The 6109-nt window shown below is 34.7% G+C and overlaps 1 pseudogene; it reads left to right on the forward strand.

Moving 5' to 3' along the window:
- Positions 1-2422: 2422 nt before the first annotated feature.
- On the forward strand, positions 2423-5474 carry LOC127904009 (probable LRR receptor-like serine/threonine-protein kinase At1g29720; annotated as a pseudogene).
- Positions 5475-6109: the final 635 nt, after the last annotated feature.

The raw sequence follows: 6109 nt of genomic DNA on the forward strand, positions 1-6109 counted from the left end.
TTTTTATCAATCCCTGGTAGCATCTATATAAGAAAATAATTTACTCTCTAATTTGTTTTTCGTGGGTTGTTTGTCTTGTTGTGGATATTTTGATATTTTCAACCATTGGTAATTATGTTGAATTGCAATGTTTATGTTGAAGTGATAGAGGGAGAAAAAAAAACAATAGATAGCTAACACAGTTAATGACTGGCTGTCAAGGTTGAATAGCTAGAAAAGAAAACAAACTCTTTATAAAATTATCTAAAATATCAAAGTTCTTTTACAGTAGTAGCAACTCTATAAATACTAGAAAAATTCTAAGTAAAATAAATCTTTTCCCATCCAAACTACCATCATAAATATTACTTAATAAACCATTAAAAGAAAAACACTAATTATATGAGAGATATTGTAGTTCTAGTTCTTGCATCATTCTCTCCGTATTGAAAGAAATTTGTCATCAAGCTAAAATAATTCTTGCCTTTATCTTGTAGATGTTCAATCAAGACCCTATGCTTTTCTTTCTTCACTTCAATTGTATAAGAAACAATTCTAAATATTAGTTTCAATCCCTTCATGTTATGTTTTGTATAAGAAACATTAATTAAAAAAATAATTTCTTTTTCTTTGACTTCTAAAATAATGAATTACAACCTCAAGCTTGCTTTATCAACACTTATTGTATCCATAGAGTACTTGAACAAATCTATCTTTGCGATACTAGAAAACTAGTAATCAAAAGGATTATTGTCGTCTAAATTTACAAATTTCTTTTTTTTTTTGAGAAACTTCAGTGTTCTTTTTATACTCTACTTTAGCTAGCTTGTCAATGAGGACACCATTAATACCTTTTGCTTGGGTTGGTTTAGCATCCTTTGCAATCCCAACTTATCTTGGTTTTGATCACGACCATAAAATTGATTTTTATTGATGGAATATTTTAACGGTGGTTAAGCTATATTTTTATTGATAGCTGGCTCGAGCTAGATTGTAGGATGCTTATGATAGAGACACTACAATCTGCTCTCATATCTCGGAACGTAGTCATGGAGATACTTTATACCTGATTTCTATCGGGTACACCGGTTGCTCCATCTTATTCAATAGAAATTAATATAATTTAATCGTTATCAATTCTATAAAAAATCAATTTTTTTAAAATTTACAACTTAATAATAAAATTGAGAAACTATAATTGATACCCATTAAATAACCCATCAATTCTAAATAAAATTAATAAACCATTTCCCTTGAAAACAATTAAATCTTAGTCATCCAAGCCATCACCATCAATAAAAGAAAAACCATTATATGAAAGCTAGTGCATTTCTAGCGCTTGCATCGTGAAGTTTATATATTCTCTTTATTTGTTAACCTTGTGGAAGTTTGTATTTAGATTTATGGTTTTCTTGATCTTTTCCAGCGATGTTTCGTACAATAACTTTTCACGGGCACCAAGATGCAACAGCAGTAGCGAGTAAGGATGTTCATAAATATTTGAAATGGGATATTCTTGGTGATTTTGAAACTGAATGATTTGAGTTTATAAATCAGGAATAATATAAACTGGTTTCGAAGCTCGTCCAGCAATAATAAATTGTAAGGCTCTTCTTTTATACTCTGTGGACTGCAATGTTTTTCGTATTTATATTTCTGGAGATGAATTTTAGCAATAGAGATTCTGCTGTATGTGATTTCAAAAAATCTCACAGGGTCAAAAGAATTCCTCTATGGAGTACAGAGTTGCAGAGACAGATACAATACTTCGGATGAACGTGGAATTCAGACAAAAATATTTTGATATTGTAACTAAATAATAAACTATACTACATCTTTAAATCCTACCTAAGCAGAATAGATAGATATCCAAAATTAATTTATGCTCAGAGTATAATGATCATTTTTTCTGATACCAGATTCTTAGAATTCAATCTATAAAACCATTTATTATTCTAACATACTATAATTTCCATGATATACAGAAGCGATCTTCTTCCATGCTCAGGGATATCTCGGTGCCCAAAATGTATGTTTTTTTATTTATTTATTTTCATAATAAGAACTTGTGCACTTCATAAAATCCTAGTGTGCCATTAAAGTTTATCGATGTGCATGTACTTCAATGTTTGAATGACATTGATGATTGTTAGCTTTTTAATTAGATTCTATCTCGAAAAACTAATAAGGTCAATTCATGGTCACTTTGTTGGAAAATTTATACATCAAAACTTGTTTTGAAGTAGAACTTGACCACTGGTTTCACCATCAGAAACCAAAAGTTGACAGAAGATCATTCATTGAGTTGAACTCATCTGACAGTGGCAAGCCACTTGATGAAGTGTTGACCAGTGACTAATCATAGTTTTTAAGCTTTGTAGTAAAGTAAACTCATTCCCCATTGATATGCTTCCATAAGTATGACAAAAAGTAAAATTGAAACATGTCTAATGGTATACTAGTTTTATGCGCTGCAGATTATCGTTCATTCCATATAAACTGTGGTGGACAAGATGTAAAGAATGGGAGGATCTTGTATGAAGGTGATCAAGATAGTGAAAGTAATGCTGCTGCAAGGAGTTATTATAGATTAGGATCAAACTGGGGATTCAGCAGCACAGGAGATTTCATGGGTGATAACAACTTCAATGATAACAGATATACGCTTCAATCAAATTCTAATATTTCTCTGGTTGACTTTGGATTGTATGCAACAGCACGTAAAACTCCCCTGTCTATCACTTATTATGGATATTGTCTAGAAAATGGGAATTACACTGTCAGACTCCACTTTGCTGAGATACAATTCACAGATGAAAAACTGTACAACAAAGTTGCGAGGCGTGTTTTTGATATTTACATTCAGGTAATTAATTATCTTTTCCTTCCGAAGAGATTGTGGATGTCTTTTTTTTTCCTTTTTCAAAGGAACCCTTTTGAGTAGGAAACTTTGTTCCAGGGAATACAAGTGCAAAAGGATTTTAACTTTACAGAGGAAGCCAAAGGATCTAACAGAAATTTCACAATAGCATTCAACACCACTGTGACAGACCGTACCCTGGAGATCCGATTATACTGGGCTGGAAAAGGCACTACTAGCATTCCAAGAAGAGGAAATTATGGTCCTATAATTTCTGCTATATCCGTATGTTCAGGTATGTTACATGTTCTTTTCTGCCTCTCATTTGAAACTTACAGACTTCAAGGAGTTTAAGTTATACAGTAGAAGGACACCATTGAATTCATTTATATTTCAATTTTCTGAGCTTTCTGGGTTTTTTTTTCCCTCCCCTAACTGATAAGATTAAACACATTTAATGCGTCTCATAAACCAATCTGCATAAAGTGATTTGCCTGATTTTTGTTGTCACTGTAACTGTAAGATTCTTCCACTCACTTCATTATACCATCTAAGAATCGTTCTGTGATCTGTGGTTTTTCAGGTAACAGAACTTATTGTGAAGGTGAGAATTGAACTGTGCTATAGTGGTCGTGTGTCTTTACAGCGTTAATGTTTATTATCCATTTGATGGGATGTTTAGCCTTCTTTGCGTTTGCAATTTTATTTAATATCAGAACCTGAGGAAGCAAGTAAGAAACCTATTGTGATCGGAGTTGTCACTTCAGCAGCATTCCTTATTCTCTTGGTAATGGGTGTCATTTATTGAAAGCTCTGCTATGGAGACAAAAACACAAGAGAACGAGGTATTGTACCGCAAACTGAGTCTTCTCTTAATTTTCTAAATAATGGCGAATCACACTAGAGAATGCGCGTAGTGCATGGATAAATGATGTTCAAGCATTTCTATTATTTCACGATATGTCTCCTGACTGTCATCCTCCCATACCAACTGCTACGTGCAGAACTTAAAGGGCTGGATTTGAAAACTGGTTCCTTCACCTTGAGGCAGCTAAAAGCGGCCACTGACAATTTCAATTCAGAAAACAAGATTGGAGAGGGTGGTTTTGGATCCGTATACAAGGTTTGTCATCTAATGAATTTTTCATATTATCACAATTTTATTATTGGAATCATGCATGGGTGAATCCGCCCCAAAAATACTTTAGCATTTAGATGCGTGATTGACTTCCGATGCAGGGTGAATTAGCAGACGGTACTATTATTGCTGTTAAGCAGCTATCTCCAAAATCCAGGCAAGGAAACCGTGAATTTGTGAACGAAATAGGCATGATATCTTGTTTACAGCATCCCAACCTTGTAAGGCTTTATGGATGCTGTATTGAAGGAGACCAGTTGCTTCTGGTGTACGAGTACATGGAAAACAACTCCCTCTCTCGTGCACTTTTTGGTAACCATAGTAGCATTTGTTGATAAATTTCCAGTAACATATATATTTTTTTATAACACTGCATCAACTAGCAAACATGAAATGATCTTATCAACAATCCTATTAGGAGCAGGTTCCGAAACAAGTTTTCTGACGTTGGATTGGCCTACAAGGTATAAGATATGTGTTGGAATAGCCAGAGGTTTAGCATTTCTCCATGAAGGATCTGCAATCAGGATCGTTCACAGGGACATCAAAGGTACAAATGTATTACTGGACAAAGATCTAAATGCCAAGATATCAGACTTCGGTCTAGCTAAGCTCAATGAAGAGGAGAACACTCATATTAGCACTCGAGTTGCTGGAACTATGTAAGTTGTATTGAGACTAATTTAATTCCTGAAGTTTATTGATAGTAATACTCCTTAAGTCTTTGAAGGGCACTAATTCTGCATTGTTTTTTTTATAAAAAAAAAATATATTTCAGAGGATATATGGCTCCAGAATATGCACTGTGGGGCTATCTAACAGATAAAGCAGATGTTTATAGTTTTGGGGTTGTCGCCTTAGAAATTGTCAGTGGAAAGCGCAACTCAAGTTACAGGCCAGAGAACGAAAACGTTTGTCTTCTTGACTGGGTAAATCATCGTCAGTCTGTTTCTGTTGCTTTCCTGAATTAATGACGCGTGAGGCATCAGTTCTCAAAGCAAAACATGGTACATTTGGTCAACTATCTTAGCTTCCTTCTGATTTGTCTTAGAAATTGTCGTCACAGGCCCATGTATTGCAAAAAAAGGGAAATTTAATGGAGATAGTGGACCCAAAGCTGCAGTCTGAATTCAACAAGGAAGAGGCTGAGAGGATGATCAAAGCGGCTCTCTTATGCACCAATGCATCTCCATCTCTAAGGCCTGCAATGTCAGAAGTGGTGAGGATGCTTGAAGGACAGACCAGCATCCCGGAGGTGACCTCAGATCCTAGCATTTATGGTGATGATTTACACTCCAAACGTGTCAAAGGCCACTATCAGCAGGTCACAGACCAGAGTTTAAACAGCACACAAGACCTCTTTCCTCCATCTGATAAATCATGGATTGGAAATTCCTCTACATCTGCCCCTGATCTCTACCCCATCAATCCCGAGTCCATAAGTTTAAAACTCAGTGAAACCTCGTCTTTAATTTGAATAAAGCCAAAGACATGCTTGGAGCTTCATTTGTAATCAAATAAAATAATACTTTAACTAAAAGAAAAATGATGCTAGTAAATGTTGTTGTGTAATAATGTCAATGTAAGGATTATGAGTCAAGTTGACGGTAAACTTTGATGTAAAGAAATCTAATATGGTATTGTGTATTATTGTAAAACAAGGAAATTAATATATATGATAATGGGAATAAGAAATAGACTATATAGTGGCGAATTCATGGTTTGGTGAACACGCACACCGGTTGCTTCGTTCCGTTTGCTGCACATGCGAAATGGATGATAAGATTAATTTAAATGAAATATATTTTTAATTAATTTATTGTTACTTAATTAATTTTTTTTCTTACGGGCTACGTCTCTTGGACATGAGCCGAGCCCAATGGAGCTGTTTGTAGAGACACGCGTGTGGAGTGAAGACCGTCAAAAGGGGGTGCAACAGTTCATTGACAACCACGCTCAACACTTTATGATATGTTCGTTCAACCCAAGGTTGTCAATTCCATTCCGTTTCGTCCGGAATGACCGAAACATTTCATACCAATTCAAAAAACAGAACAAAATGAAACAATTTTCATCTCATTTTAAATCTCGATCCGTTCTGGATTTTTCGGATAAATTTTGGCTGGAATGTT

This window comes from Populus trichocarpa, chromosome 11 (assembly GCF_000002775.5).
Source record: "Populus trichocarpa isolate Nisqually-1 chromosome 11, P.trichocarpa_v4.1, whole genome shotgun sequence".
NCBI lineage: Eukaryota > Viridiplantae > Streptophyta > Magnoliopsida > Malpighiales > Salicaceae > Populus > Populus trichocarpa.